This window comes from Aotus nancymaae, unplaced genomic scaffold (genome assembly GCF_030222135.1).
Source record: "Aotus nancymaae isolate 86718 unplaced genomic scaffold, 86718_ANA_hifiasm-v0.15.2.pri h1tg000022l_1, whole genome shotgun sequence".
Classification (NCBI taxonomy): domain Eukaryota; kingdom Metazoa; phylum Chordata; class Mammalia; order Primates; family Aotidae; genus Aotus; species Aotus nancymaae.
Window position 1 is genome coordinate 8,616,330 of NW_026988435.1, and position 16,124 is coordinate 8,632,453.

General features: G+C 38.0%; 1 pseudogene; it reads right to left on the reverse strand.

The window, feature by feature from the left end:
• Positions 1–6,958: 6,958 nt before the first annotated feature.
• LOC105718813 (MICOS complex subunit MIC26-like) lies at positions 6,959–12,244 on the reverse strand (annotated as a pseudogene).
• Between the last annotated feature and the right edge of the window lie 3,880 nt (positions 12,245–16,124).

Genomic DNA, 16,124 nt, shown 5'->3' on the forward strand with positions numbered 1-16,124 from the left:
TTGATAATTGTCAACTAAGTATATTGGGCAGTTTAAGCATGACGAAGACCTCAGTGCTATTTTTTTTTTTTTTTTTTTGGTCACTTTGCTAAAATTGAGAATAGCAAAACAACTTTACAAGTAATTCACTGGCTTCCAAAGCCTTGGTGATTAAAAGAGCACGACTAGAGAATTTTTTTTCTTTCTCAAAAGTTGAAACATATTAAGGAAAGAAGGGGGAAAAAAAGAAGCAGCAAAGAAGCCTAGTTGTAGTTTTTCCAATAATTTTTTTAAAACAGGAGGAGACAGAAAATAAAGTATTCTAATAATAACTCCAAATGATCTGTTAAATGGACCAAAATAATTACTGCCAGTGTATCAATAGCTATACACATGTTATAATGTGCAATACTTTGTAACATAAAAATCTGTTCTCTCGGATGAATTAAAGATAATTTTCTGAGATCTCGCCAACACATACAGGAAGAAAATAGAATATACTTGGACTTGCTTCCCAGGGATATTGGGAAAACTAACAAAATCTGTGCAATTCTTTATGTTCCTTCCAACTCCTAGTTAGTAGTGCTTCATTTCATTAGAAGAATGGCATTTTTCCCTTTTGATTTTTGGAGTTGTAAATGCTTACTACTTCCTGTGTAAACATCATCTTTATTCTGAAGGATACATTATGAAGATAAATGAAATGTATGCATACAATAAATTCAGTGATATTAAATGCCTTTTCCCAGGAAAATGAATAAATAGGCTGCCTGCTTAATAAGATTTTGATTGAAAAACATTCTTATTACCAGTTACCTCTTTTGAGTTAGATGACTGATTTTAGGTTACTCATCAAGGTACTTTATACTTTTATACACTTTTTACTCTTTATAGTTTCTACACTACTTTCTTTCTCTCTGTTTTAATAATAATTTGTGGAGTCATAAGAAAAAAACTTCCAAAATAAACGACAGATTTATCACAAATTTGTTTGAGATCAGCTATTTCTTTTTAAAATCTTACTTTTTTTCTTATCTTTTATTCTTGATATAGGTGAATAAATTTTATTACCTCTTCCTGTGAGAAAGACTTATAAATTTATGATGCCTTTTAGATATATTTTAATTTTCTACTTTTTTCGCATTTTCTTTAACAAAATGATATAATAAGAACAGAAATAGTACAAATTGGTCTTTCCTTGAGATAAGCCAAAGACTGTAACATTGATTCCACTTGGCTCCTGGTTCAAAGTTGATTACGTTTCTGGCTTTTGGATGTGTGATAAAGGCTGCACTGTAATTATGTTGCAGCTGATTTCAATTATAAGAAAAACTGACTTAACCACTGTAAATCAAAAGTTGAGTCAATATCTTCAGTAATAACTGAATAACCATTTAATTTTCTTAAAATATAATAATATATAAGATAACATAGCTGGAATAAATGAGAAATGCCATTCTTAAAAGGCATATTATTTCCAGTACATGTATAATTTCTGGTTAAGGCATTTATATCTTAGGAAGAAATGAAAGGAAATGCTAAACTATGATGGAAGTTTGGCACACTTCACAGCCGGTATGGTTGCAGGATTTATTAAATGAAGGTCAAGAAAAAATTAAAACCAAATATAGACATGAGCTAGAATTCAAATTAGATCACAGAAAATGTAATTATTTCTTAATTAGCCAGATTCTGTCTCCTTAGTATCAAATAGGAAAAGTATGGGCCAACTGCAATAATTCTGAGACTTCTGAGGGCAAATTTCAAAACTCATGACTTGAGTTCAATTCAGAAAACAACAATATGAAGAATCTGGAACACCTGTTATTCAAAGTGAGACTGCCTTTTGCAATTTCACTTCTTATAATGCCAGTGGGAACTCTAAGTGTAATTGTATCTCCACAACTGACCAAATCCATATTTTTTTTGGAACCATACCGCAGTACTATATTTAACTTGCACCAACTTTACAGGACAATTTTTTGAAAACACTCTTCAGAATGTCACAATAATAGTCTCTTGACATTACACACACAACTGATAATTATCCCACACTTACTGTATCTCCTCATATATAATGCTTCACAGCAAGCCGTGTGGAATGAAGAAAATGTTTAGTGTTAACTGGGCTTCTGTAAAAGCATTGTTTTTACCAACATATGCATCGGATATTCAGATAATTAAAAGACAGAAGCCCAGCAGAAATACTCTTCATTGAGGGTAAAAAGGCAAGACCTATGCAAAAAAAAATAGGCTGTAAAACTTTGGCATAGTGAGAAATGATCTAGTTAGAACAATGAATTCAGTGCCTTAATTTGAGTCACTTTTGTCTGAGATAAGTCAGTGAAGACATTGAATTTTGAATCTAACTTTGTGATTTCCTTGATTAACTTGAAGTTAATATTCTAATTTTGTGATTTTGTCATGAACCTAAAGTCATGACTGCTAATATAATTCTCATAAAATATCTTTAATTTATGGAGTATATTTGGTTAATTCTGATAGTCACCTTATGAGATATTTGAAGAAACAAGAGGTTCAGAAGGGTCAGGTGTTTGCGATTCCACTGTTGATAAGCAAGCAAGCCATGATTCAAGCCAAATGTAGTGTAGTTGTGAAGCAGTCTTCCCTTATTATTTTATTACCTGCCTTTCTCTTATTTACCCAAATCTGAATTCCGATTTGTTACTTATGATATTTAAAAAAAAATCACCACATGATTGTTAGTACCCTGAATTTACTCATGTTATTCTGTTTACTTTTCAGCCCATGCAAAGCTATCCACTCTCCTCCATTCCAGGAAAAAGACTTGGTTCTGCTTGGGCACATTGATAAACTGTCTCATTTCTGTCCTTTTTAATTTCTCCTCGGAGCAAAGGGGAACTTCCTTTGCAACATTCTTACACATCCTCCCCAACCAGGAATAAGTAAACAAATGAAATTGAACAGTGGCCAGATAAGCTTTGTATAAGAAAGAGGCTTGTGGTTAGGTGCGGTGGCTCTTGCTTGTTATCCCAGCACTTTGGGAGGCCAAGGCAGGCAGATCACAAGGTCGGGAGTTCGAGATCAGCCTGGCCAACATGGTGAAACCTTGTCTCTAATAAAAATGCAAAAATTATCTGGGCATGGTGATGAGTGCCTGTAATCCCATCTACTCAGGAGGCTGACACAGTAGAATCGTTTGAACACAGGAGTCCAAGGTTGCAGTGAGCTGAGATCATGTCATTGCACTCCAGCCTGGGCAACAGGGCAAGACTCTGTCTCAAAAAAAAAAAAAAAAAAAAAAAAAGGAAAAAAAGAGGCTTGTAATATGACTTCAACTACTAATAAAGCTGTGGTCTCACAGGAAAAATCCCTCTGTTATACACTATTATCAATTTGTTTGCCGAAAACATTCTACCGAGCTTAGAGAATGCCACAATGTTGTCTCTGAACCAAGAGAGTCTTTCCCATTGGAAAGTTGTAGCTCTAGTTGTAGAATTTATTACATTTTGATTCTGTGGTAAAATCCTGTTCCACAGTCATGCCAGCTTCTCACATTTCTAGGTCTTGGGGCCTGACAAAGAAAAGATAATGACTCTACAATTCTAGCTCAGCACCATTCAAGAAATGCAAGAATATGAGTCATAAATAGAATTACAATAAATAATTTTTAATTATGTCAGACTTTATATAATTCTACTAATCTCTAATTTGTAATGGTCATAGCAGCCCAATAATTTTATTGAGTAATTTACATTAATCATGCGCAAAACTATATTTAACCTATATGGTGTTCACATCTAACCTGGGGGAAAAGCCTATCTTTTCTTAAGTTTTTGCTTTGAAATTTTGTATGAAGTCAAAGCCACATACAGTCTTTTAAGTCTTGCCCATGTGATATGGTTTGGCTGTGTCCCCACCCAAATCTCAACTTGAATTGTATCTCCCAGAATTCCCATGTGTCATAGGAGGGACCCAGGAAGAGGTAACTGAGTCATGGGGAATAGTGTTTCCTGTGCTATTCTCATGATAGTGAGTAAGTCTCAGGAAATTTGATGGGTTTATCAGGGGTTCCTGTTTTTGCTTCTTCCTCATTGCTGCCACCATGTAAGAAGTGCCTTTCACTCCTGCCATAATACTGAGACCTCCCAAGACATATGAAACTGTAAGTTCAATTAAACCTCTTTCTTTGTAAATTGCCTAGTCTCAGGTATGTCTTTATCAGCAGTATGAAAACAGACTAATACAGTAAATTGATGCCATTAGAATGGGGCATTGCTGAAAAGATACTCCAAAATGTGGAAGCGACTTTGAAACTGAGTAACAGGCAGAGGCTGGAACAGTTTGGAGGGCTCAGAAGAAGACAGGAAAATGTGGGAATATTTCCTAGAGACTTGTTGAATGGCATTGCCCAAAATGCTGATAGTGATGTGGACAATAAGGTCCAGGCTGAGGTGGTCTCAGATGGAAATGAGGAACTTGTTATGAACTGCAGCAAAGGTGACTTTTGTTATGTTTTGTTATGTTTAGCAAAAATACTGGTGGCATTTTGCCCCTGTCCTAGAGATTTATGGGACTTTGAACTTGAGAGAGATGATTTAGGGTATCTGGCAGAAGAAATTTCTAAGGAGCAAAGCATTCAAGAGGTGACTTGCATGCTGTGAAAGGCATTCAGTTTTATAAGGGAAGCAGAGTATAAAAGTTTGGAAAATTTGCAGCCTGAAAATGTGATAGAAATAAAAAACCCATTTTCTAGGGAGAAATTCAAGCTGGCTGAAGACATTTGCATAGGTAAGGAGAGGCCAAATGTTAATTCCCAAGAACATGAGGAAAATGTCTCTAAGCCATGTCAGAGACATTCACAGCAGCTCCTCCCATCACAGGCCAGGAGGCCCAGGAAGAAAAAAGTGATTTTATGGACCAGGCCAACAGGCCCTGTGCTATGTGCAGCTGAGGACTTGGTGCCATGTGTCCCAGCCACTCCAGCTGTGGCTGAAAGAGGCCAACATACAGCTTGGGCAGTGGCTTCAGAGGGTGGAAGCCCCAAGCCTTGGCAGCTTTCAACTAGTGTTGAGCCTGGAGATGCACAGAGTCAAGAATTGAGGTTTGGGAACCTCTGCCTAGATTTCAGAAGATGTAGGGAAACGCCTGGATGTCCAGGCAAACATTTGCTGCAGGGGCGGGGCACTCATGGAGAACCACTACAGATGAGAAATGTGGGGTTGGAGACCCCACACAGACACCCTATTGGGACACTGCCTAGTGGCACTGTGAAAAGAGGACCACTGCCCTCCAGACCCCCAGAATGGTAGATCCACTGACAGCTTGCCATATGCTGCTGGAAAAGCCACAGACACTCAATGCCAGCCCATGAAAGCAGCTGGGAGGGAGGCTGTACCCTGCAAAGCCACAGGAGTGACGCTGCCCAAGACCATGGGAACGCACCTCTTGCATCAGCATGACTTGAATGTGAGACCTGGAGTCAAAGGAGATCATTTTGGAGGTTTAAAATTTGTCTGCCCTGCTAGATTTTGGACTTGTGTGGGTACTGTTATTCCTTTGTTTTGACCAATTTCTTCCATTTGGAATGTCTGTGTTTACCCACTAACTGTACCCACATTGTATCTAGGAAGTAAGTAATTTGCTTTCAATTTTACAGGCTCATAGGTGGAATGGACTTGCCTTGTCTCAGATGAGACTTTGGACTGTGGACTTTTTAGGGTTAATGCTGATATTGAGTTAAGACTTTGAGGGACTGTTGGGAAGATAGGATTGCTTTCGAAATGTGAGGACTTGAGATTTGGAGGGGTCAGTAGAGGAACGATATGGCTTGGCTGTGTCCCCATCCAAATCTTAATGTGAATTGTATCTCTCAGAATTCCCATGTATTGAGGTAGGGACCCAGGAGCAGGTAATTGAATCATGGGGGCTGGTGTTTCCTGTGCTATTCTTGGGATGGTGAATAAGTCTTATGAGATCTGACAGGTTTATCATGGGTTTCTGCTTTTGCTTCTTCCTCATTTTCTCTTGCCACCACCATGTAAGAAGTCCCTTTCACCTCCTGCCATGTTTCTGAGGCCTTCCTAGCTATATAGAACTATAAGTTCAATTAAACTTCTTTCTCTTATAAATGCCCAGTCTGGGGTATGTCTCTATCAGCAGTGTGAAAATAGACTAATACACCACGTTACTAGCTTTGGGATAGTCCTTAAATTCTTTTCTGTCTCTCCTTTATCACAGAGGAGCGTCTCAGTAAGATTTTCGAAGCAATCCCTGATTATCTTGGTCAATGTTTTATTGCACCTACCCTATTTCTGCCCTTGAGAACTTACAGTTCTAGAACAGTTTCCTCTGTGGGTACGTGTGTGTGCATGTATGCTGGTTTTAAAGTATCCTTCCTATCAAGATCAAATGAAAAATTATACTGTTGTCATAGTCTTGAGGTAATTTTGGCAGCCAGCTCCCGGTGACTCATGCTCTGTAAGTAGCACCATGACCATAAAATGTGCAAGATCTATCATCAGAATGCAGAATAAGATCTCAATGCCATATGAGGGCACACAACGTGTAACAATGGTGTTGCTGTCAATGAGATTCCAAAATAATTATAATTCCAAATTATAATTATTTTATTAATTATAAAAATAACTATTATTACAGGGTATCAACCAACAACAACAACAACAAAGACTGAGGCAAGACTCAATTGATTTTGATTTTGAGGTTTATTTTTCCAAGGTTGAGGACATACCTGAGGGAAAAAAAAAAAACAAATCACAGGAGCATCTGTGGTCTGTGCCTTTTCCAAAGAGGGTTTTGAGGACTTAAGTATTTAAAGAAGAAAGAGCTAGAGGGAGAGGAAGAAGAAAAAAATGGTGGGGGAGGGTGGGCAATGAGACAAGTGGTTACATTCTTATGGGGCTTTGATTAGTAATTACAGAATATGCATTTTACACGTGAAAGCAGAGAGTAGAGGAACAGTCAATTATGCATTCCTTTATATTTTACATAAGTTTTCCTGCTACGAATCTTCCTGGACTATATGTCCTCTTAAACCCCAGCCATGTAAACTCTCCCCACTGACCTGGGCAAATTCAATGATTTGTTATAGATAATAGATAGAAGCAGCTAATCCCACGAAACCAGGAGGATGCACCAGCTTCTTTGTTTTTGAACCTCTTGCCAAAAGGAGTCCAAAAAGGCCAGTATATCCAATAACGTCAAGTCTTGGAAAAAATCCTGGAGGTGCATTTGGAGATATTCGTAGCTGTTGACCCAAACTTTGCATCTTGGGATTAGTTTGGGAGTACGTTTCTTGACACCACCTTGTACATGGCCCACAATAATGTTGGCGCTGAGAGATGCTTTCTTCAAAGTGGGTCCTCAACCCCTCCACATATTCAGATTCATCCTCAGGGACTGAATAGAGTGAAAGCTCGTCAAACCTTATAGGATTTTTGGGAGGCGAGTCCCTTCTTGGTGCTGCATAGACCTTGAAGATGAGCAACCTCCTGCCAGCTTCCCCCATGGACCTCAGAGTTGCCTTAAATGTGTTACTGGCAGCAGTGGCTCCAGCGGGGTGGCGCAGGAGTTTAACTCTCAGTTTGGACTTCTTGAGAGTGTCATGTTTAGAGACATGGATTTGGGCATCAGTAAAGTGTATAGTTGGTAACTAAATCTATGTGAATTTTGATTTGGAACTTGTATGTATTCTTCTCCGTTCCATGTATGGCAAGTCTGTCTGACCAGTAATTGCAATAGCTTCCTCCATTCTCCTGGGGCGTATAATGACTACCTATTATGTTTATATGCCTTCCGTCCCCACAACTTCATCAAGAGTGCTTTATAACTTTGCCGACTCCACTGTAATCATCAATTTTGATTGTCATCTTGCCTGGTCTAAAGAATGCCGAGATAGCTGGCAAAACACTGTTTCTGGGTTCAGATGTGACAGTGTTTCTAGAAGCAATTAGCATTTGAATCAGTAGACTGAGTGAAGATCACCTTTCCCAGTGTAGGTGGGCATCATTCTATCTACTGAGGGCCTGAATAGAACAAAAAGGCAGAGAATGGGCAAATTCTCTTTGTTTTGAGCTGAGACATCCATCTTCTCCTGCACTTGGACATCATTGCTCCTGGTTCTCAAGCTTTCAGCCTCAGATGAGGTTTATACTATCAGCTCCCTAATTCTTAAGCCTTTAGAGTTGAACTGAATCATACGATTGCTTTCCTGGTTCTCCAGCTTGCAGACAGCAGATCACCGGCCTTCTCAGCCTCCACTTCCACGTGAACCAACTGAAGAAACAAATCTTCACCTCAGAAGATTTGTTATGTTTAAATGAGCTAATACAGATAAATATCTTAGCCCGGTATCTGGCACCTAGTAAGTATTCAATGAATTATTTATTATTGTTACTAACCCTAAACTAGAAAAAGAGTCATCCTAAAGTTATAAAAAAGTTCTTTAAGTATCCATCAATATTGGCTGTGGGCCAGGCGTTGTTACAGGCGCTCTGGGAAATGTGGTAAGCAGTAGAGAGGGATCTGGAGTTGTTACAATGTACATTGTTACAGGTGCTCTGGGAAATGTGGTAAGCAGTAGAGAGGGATCTGTCTTCTGGAGTTTATCTGTCTGTGGACATGAGGACGTTGGGCATGGGAAAACAAACCACAAATGTGTAAATGAATATAAAGCAAAGTAAAATAATTTATATTTGGACAAACATACAATTTTGTAAGGAAGCAGAAGAGGACTAGGGTGGTGAGGTATGTCTTTAGACGTGACATTTGATTTGAGGACGATGAGGAGAAGGAACAGTGAGTGCAAAATGAAAGGCTAATGAGCTTATTATCTTTAAGAATTAGTGAGGGCCGGGCGCGGTGGCTCACGCCTGTAATCCCAGCACTTTGGGAGGCCGAGGCGGGTGAATCACGAGGTCAAAAGATCGAGACCATCCTGGTCAACATGGTGAAACCCCGTCTCTACTAAAAATACAAAAAATTAGCCGGGCACAGTGGCGTGTGCCTGTAATCCCAGCTACTCAGGAGGCTGAGGCAGGAGAATTGCCTGAACCCAGGAGGCAGAGGTTGCAGTGAGCCGAGATCGCGCCATTGCACTCCAGCCTGGGTAACAAGAGCGAAACTCCGTCTCAAAAAAAAAAAAAAAAAAAAGAATTGGCGAGAAGGCCAGTTACCTGGAGCAAAGTCATGTGAACAGTGGTATGTGCTGACGGGCAGGCATATTACAGAAATTTACATTACAGAATTTTGGAGGCCGTAGTTAAGGAATTTGGAATTTGTTGATTCTGCAATGGGAAATCATTGGCAAGTTTTAAGGAGGAAGTGACATGACCTGGTTTTCATTTTAGAAAGATTTTTCTGGCTACTCTGTGGGGGATGGATTTAGAGGAGCAAGAGCTAAAGCAAGCACAGCAATCAGGAGGTTATTGAAATAGTTGTCATGGAGCATGAGGCTGACTTGAACTAGGATTCGCATTGAGGGTACTGAAAAATCGTTAGATTTGGAATACATATATTTTTCCAGTTAATATGTGTGAATTGCACGCGAGGTGTGAGCAAAAGAAAGAAATGATAAGGATCTTAGAGTTCTGTCTAAGCCAGCCAACAAAGGGGCTCATTTCTTTTTGTTTTTGTTTTTTGACTAAATAGAATAAACTACAGGGTTATAAATATTTGTGAGACAGAGAAAAACAAACAAGAACAAAATGCCAAAAAAAAAAAAAGAAAAGAAAACCTGAATCAACTGGTATTATGAAATGAATATTTTAATGCAAAAATTCTGCACTTTAAGAAACTATCTAAAAATGTTTGGTTTGACACTTTCTTTCTTACTATTTTGAGTGGCTTCCTCAAGAAAAATGCATCTTCACTTATTGGCATTCTAGATAGCATTCCTGTCTCCTCTTGAAAAATGAAGAGGATAAAGGATATTTTTGATGGATCCACTCTGCTCAGGAAACGCTTGCCTTAGTTATTCATGTAACGTGTTAAAAATGGTTTAAATCATAGTGAAAAATTAGAAATGTACAGTAGAAGTAGATCTAAGTCATCTAAAGCCCTGATTTTCAGAACATTATTATGAAAATCTGTTACCTATTATTTGGTGTTTATTTATGAGTTTTCTCATAACTAAAAAAAATAGGTTTTTTATTTCATGAAAAAAATTTAAAAGGTTTTAGGAAACGTCTCCTAAAGTTAAAAAGAAACTCAGTATACAAAAAGGGCAAAAACTTCAAAGTGCCGTATTTCCTTTGGGATTCAGTGAAAATGTATTATTACTGATATGGTAGGCAGAATGCTACCATGTCCTAGTTTTCTAGGTGGGGCCAATCTAATCACATGAGCCTCTAAAAGCAGAGAACTTTTTCTGGCTGGAGTCAGAGAGATGAGGTTAAAGATGAATTGAGAAAGACCTGAAGTATCAGAGCAATTCAACTCAGATTGCTGGGGAGGTGACCACATGGAAAATGTGAGAGGAAATGAAGGAAAACACGGAAGTTAAGATGATCTCCCTGCTGTAGTCTGAATGTGTCCCTCAGAATTCATGTGTTGGACATTTTTTTAAAATATATATTTTATTGCACTTTAGGTTCTGGGGTACATGTGAAGAACACGCAGGATTGTTGCATGGGTACATACATGGCAATGTGGTTTGCTGCCTCCATTCCCTGTCACCTATATCTGGCATTTCTCCCCATGTTATCCCTCCCCAACTCCCTACCCCACACTGTCCCTCTCCTAGTCCCCCACAACAGCCCCCAGTGTGTGATGCTCCCCTCCCTGTGTCCACGTGTTCTCATTATTCAACATGCGCCTGTGAGTGAGAACATGCAGTGTTTGATTTTCTGTTCTTGTGTCAGTTCGCTGAGAATGATAGTTTCCAGGTTCACCCATGTCCCTATAAAGGACACGAACTCATCGTTTTTTATGGCTGCATCATATGTTGGAAATTGAATCCCAAATGCAACAGTGTCAGGAGGAAGGACTCTGTCCTCACGAATGGATTAATTCCACTGTAAAATGGGCTTGTGGGGGTGAGTTCACTCTCTTTTGTTCTTTTGCCATGTGAGGACCCAGCAAAAAGTTCCTCACAAAATGCTAGTTTCATGATCTTGGACTTACCAGTCCCTAGAGCTGTGAGGAAGTAAATTTCTATTTTTTATAAGTTATCTAGTCTGAGATAATTCTGTTACAGCAGCATAAATGAACCAAGACCACCCTCTTTTGCACTCCCTGTCAGTCAGCTAGTTTTTTTTTCACACACAAATATACTAAACCCAGGAAAAAATAAAAACAAATTTGGAAGTGGATATATTCCCAGAGCCTTCAGCAAAGAATGCATCCTTGATGTTGGCTTTGTAAGCCTCTAAACTGAGGACAAATCTGCATTATTTTGTACCTGTATTTCTGATAATAAATAGGAGTTTCTTAAGCTGCTAAATTTGTGGTAATTTGTTATGGTAGCAACAGAAAATTAACACAAATAATGAAAAAAGACTGTAAACAGTAAAAGACAGAAAAGACAATTCTTTTCTAAATATTTGTTAATATAAAATTACTATTCATAATGTACACTATTGACTGTAAAATGGATTGCTTTCATTTTTATTTTAAAAGATATTAGTTTGACATTTAAAAAGAGATTAATTTTAGGAAAGAATTATGCTTTATTTAAAGTTAGATTTGTTTGATTTCCTGAGCAATGCTCACTTGAAAAGTTTAATAATTTCTTCTAGCTATATTGTGTCATTCAGTAAAGCTGAAAGCTAGTGAAACTAAAACAGTCTAATAATCAGAAACCAAGGAAACATTCAAAATTGCTTTTATTGATCTTTGAAGATTATACCATTTTTACCCAAGTAAATAGGAGAAGTTCTTAGAGTACTTCAGCTATATTATTTTGTATGACTTTGGGAGAGGCTTTTAGCTTCCCTGTAACATATTTTTTTTAGCTTTTAGTCTCAATATTAATAAAACCTATCTCAGAAACTTTTTATAAGGGTTAAATGAGTAGAGAATTAGGAGTTAGAATGAGACTCACAGAACAAAGTTTTGTATCGTTTTGTTTTGTTTATCTGAAGGTATTTCTACATGAAAGGTGGGATATTAGATATAAGTGTAGCATTATAGATGCAAATCCCTAGAGCCTAACGGCATGAGAGAAACTTACCTGTTTGGTTATGTGTAGCCATGATTCAAGACAAGTGGGCCTGCCTTTCCTCTTCTCTTCAGTTCTAACATTAGTCCAGTGTATCTTAGACATTCTTGGTAATTTTTACATTATCTCCAATTGTTATATTAAATTATTAGCCTTCACAAAGTTGTAGTATTTCAAGATGACCAATAAAGTCTATAAATAAAAAATATTATTTTCCATAGTTTTATTATATTATAGAAGAAATGCCTGCATTGCAGTAAAATATCCCGCTAGCTGGGGTGCAAATGCTGTAGGACTTTTTTCTTAGTTCAGCTAAATAAGGGGCTCTTGTCACACAACCGTGAAAAATTAGGCTCACAGACAATCTGAAGGGTGAAGAGGGCAAGGTTTATTGAGTGAAAAGGAAAAAAAAACCCAGCAAAGCAAGAGAAGTTTCTGTTACTAGGTCCCCAGCTCACAGACTAAATCCCCAGGTTACCACACCGGATCAGGAGAGGCCAGGCTCCTACCCCACTGTAAATGGTGCAAACTTCCCAGGGCTCCACCCCAGTGTGCCCTCCTCCCAGGGTGCAGGATGACTAGAGTTTCCTTGTGAACCCCTTTACACTTGGCTGACTCACAAACACAATGGTATTCTATTTAATAAGATACTGACATCAGTTCCTAGCATGTCATGGCTACTTAATAAATGCTGGAGAAGTACTTAACGGTAGGATTTCCTTGACTTTAAAATTCATTGTTATCAATTGCATTTAACTTACCCTTTCTCATATTGTTAGATTTTTTCAGATCCTCTAGGTATCTAATTATAGGTACTCTTTATTGGTTCTTTAACACCTTTCTCTTAATTCTGAGTACCTTCTTTGGCTAACTGAATACTAAAATTTCAAACTCTTTACATTGTAGCCTTAAAATATATTTTTAAAAATATTTCTTTTGTAGCCTTAAAATATTCTCGGCTTGGCATTATTTGCTAAGATGACACAGCTTCTAAGATGAAAGCTTCTTAATCATGAACCAAGGAGTTCATGATCCTCTTGGACTGCTAGTCGCTGCTTTAACGTCTAATGTCAGCAAATACGTTTGCCTTATAATGATCTTTTCTCTATTAGAAGAGACAGAATTTGACTAATTTCTTCCCTTTATCTAGGCATGAATTAAAGAGAGGAGAAAGTGAGGAGTTAAGTAAAGAAATATGATGCCATCAACATCATTGTCTAGCTGAAGAGATATTTCTGCAATCAAATGTCTTCTTACATGTGATTCAAAGATGAAGAGCTGGTCAGGAAGTTCTTTATAACACTAAAAAATGTCTGCTGAAAGTACTAGGTGCACTGCCTTTTGACAAATGAGGAAAGTTGAAACAGTTGACCCCAGTCCCCTAGACAATTACCAACCTCATCTCTGTTATTCAGCAATTTTGTTGAAATTGCTAAGGAAGGGAGTGCTAAATTACCAGCTTTAGGCAGCTGCCCTCCCTACTGGCTTCAGAGCGAGGTAATGTGTATCCTCAGTTATGGCAAATCATATTCTGAGTCTACAAAGTGAGCTAAAATGTTGCACAGTACAGCCAGTTTAAATTACAGTTATGGTTCATTAGAGTGGCCTCTATTACTCACCTAAATCAATTTGGCTGCACAAACAGATGCCATTTGTGATGTATACATTTTCTTTTCACTCTTTTTTTAAAACCACTTGTCTTGGGGAATTAAGCAAAGGTATTTTCAATACTTTGTATTGAGTTTCTTAGGTGGTAGAAACTGGGCCACTGCTCAACAGAATAATGTCACCAGATTCTTTACATTGGATGCTTCATTGCTTTTGATAACTTTGTCCTTGCAATAACAGGTCTGACCTCATTATTTACCTATACTCCTGGTCTCTTTTCTAAGAGCAAGCAAAAGGAAATTATAGCCCTGAGCAAGGCAGAGATGACTAATTGCCTCCTTCTCTGGTATAATACAATTCCCTTTTTTCGGAATCGTTAAACTATCCCGTACTCAGAGTTCAAACTGGGTAGGTGGCCATCCAGCTAGAAAGCATGTTTTCCAGCATCCCTTGTAGCCAAGGGTCTTTCGTTGGATTTAGTGAATGTGATGTAAACAGAAATAATTTGGCCACTTCCAGTTCATGTCCTGAAAATATTGAACATGTACACTTCCGTCTCTCTTTCTGCTCTCTGCAGGCCAGAATAAAGATGTGGCAATCTCTAGGCATCAGCTAAGGTCACACTATACCTGGCAGTGTGACGAGATAAAGGAACTTAAGTTTCTGAACAACAGAATGTAGACAGAGCCTCCCCAGCACCATGGACTCTTTGTGAGAAATAAATACATTTCTATCTTAATATAAGCCACCATTCTTTGGGGAATTTTTTTTGTTACAGCAACTTAAAATTTACCTTTAGGGCCGGGCGCGGTGGCTCACGCCTGTAATCCCAGCACTTTGAGAGGCCGAGGCGGGTGGATCAGGAGGTCAAGAGATCGAGACCATCCTGGTCAACATGGTGAAACCCCGTCTCTACTAAAAATACAAAAAAATTACCTGGGCATGGTGGTGCGTGCCTGTAATCCCAGCTACTCAGGAGGCTGAGGCAGGAGAATTGCCTGAACCCAGGAGGCGGAGGTTTTGGTGAGCTGAGATCGCGCCATTGCACTTCAGCCTGGGTGACAAGAGCGAAACTCCGTCTCAAAAAAAAAAAAAAAAAAAAATTTACCTTTATGTATACAGCCTGGTGCTCAATTGCTACCTTGAATAATAATTTCACTTCAGTTTGTAAAAACTGTAGTTTTTGTAGGGACAAAATGTAATTATTAGTTAATGCAACACTGGAATGAGACATATAGGACCAGAACTAAGGCACAGGAGACCAGGGCTCAAGTTCAGTGCTGCAACCTTGTCAATTTGAGTTAATTATATATATAGCATGATGAATATTTTAGAAAAAAATTACTATGGCGGTCAGGAGTTCTGTAAGTAGGAAAAGGAAGGTGGGAAGAATTGAACACAGACTTGGGATAGGAAGAGGATGCTGTAGGGAATCAGGCCAGTGGTGGTCATTAAAATGCAAATTATTACATGTATAAAAATGTTTATAAATTGATCAAATTCTTGAAAATAGTTTACAGAGCTGTCACACTCTAAAACGTTGTCACAAAATAGCTAACTTCATATATATATATATATATATATCTGAGAAGCTGTGTCATCTTAGCAAAATAATGCAAAATAGGGAATATTTTAAGGCTACAAAAGAAATATTTTTAAAAATGTATTTTAAGGCTAAAATGTAAACAGTTTGGAATTTTAGTATGCAGTTAGATATACGTATATATATATAGCTTCCATATGGAAGAGAGATATATATATATATTGAGGCAGGGTCTCTGTCACCCAGGCTGGAGTGCAGTAGCATGATCTAGGCTCACTGCAACCTCCATCTGCTGGGCTCAATTGATCCTCCCACCTCAGCCTTTCAAATAGCTGGAACTATAGGTGCACACCACAACACCCAGCTAATTTTTGTATTTTTTTTAAATAGAGATGGGGTTTTGCCATGTTGCCCAGGCTTGTCTCGAAATCTGGGCTCAAGTGATTCACTCACCTCAGCCTCCCAAAGTACTTCCAAATGTTAGACATTCAGATGCAGTTTATGTTGATGTTGCTATGTGACCTTAAGTAAATAGCCTCAGTATCATCAGCTATACATATAAAGGGTTTCTATTAAATGAATTCCATTTTCATTTCCAAACTACATGATGCATAATATTGGATTGGTTCTCTTTCTCCTTGAGATCCCATAATAGTATGTAATTCCCATGTTTAATGAAGTGATTTTTCCAACATTTCTCTAGATAGATATATATTTGAAATCTGCTAGGCAGGACTGGATAAATGTGTTCTATGTAGTAAAATATTCATCATATTAAAATTTTTAATTAAAATCTTTAAAAAGTCATTTAAATGTAATAACCATGGACTTCAT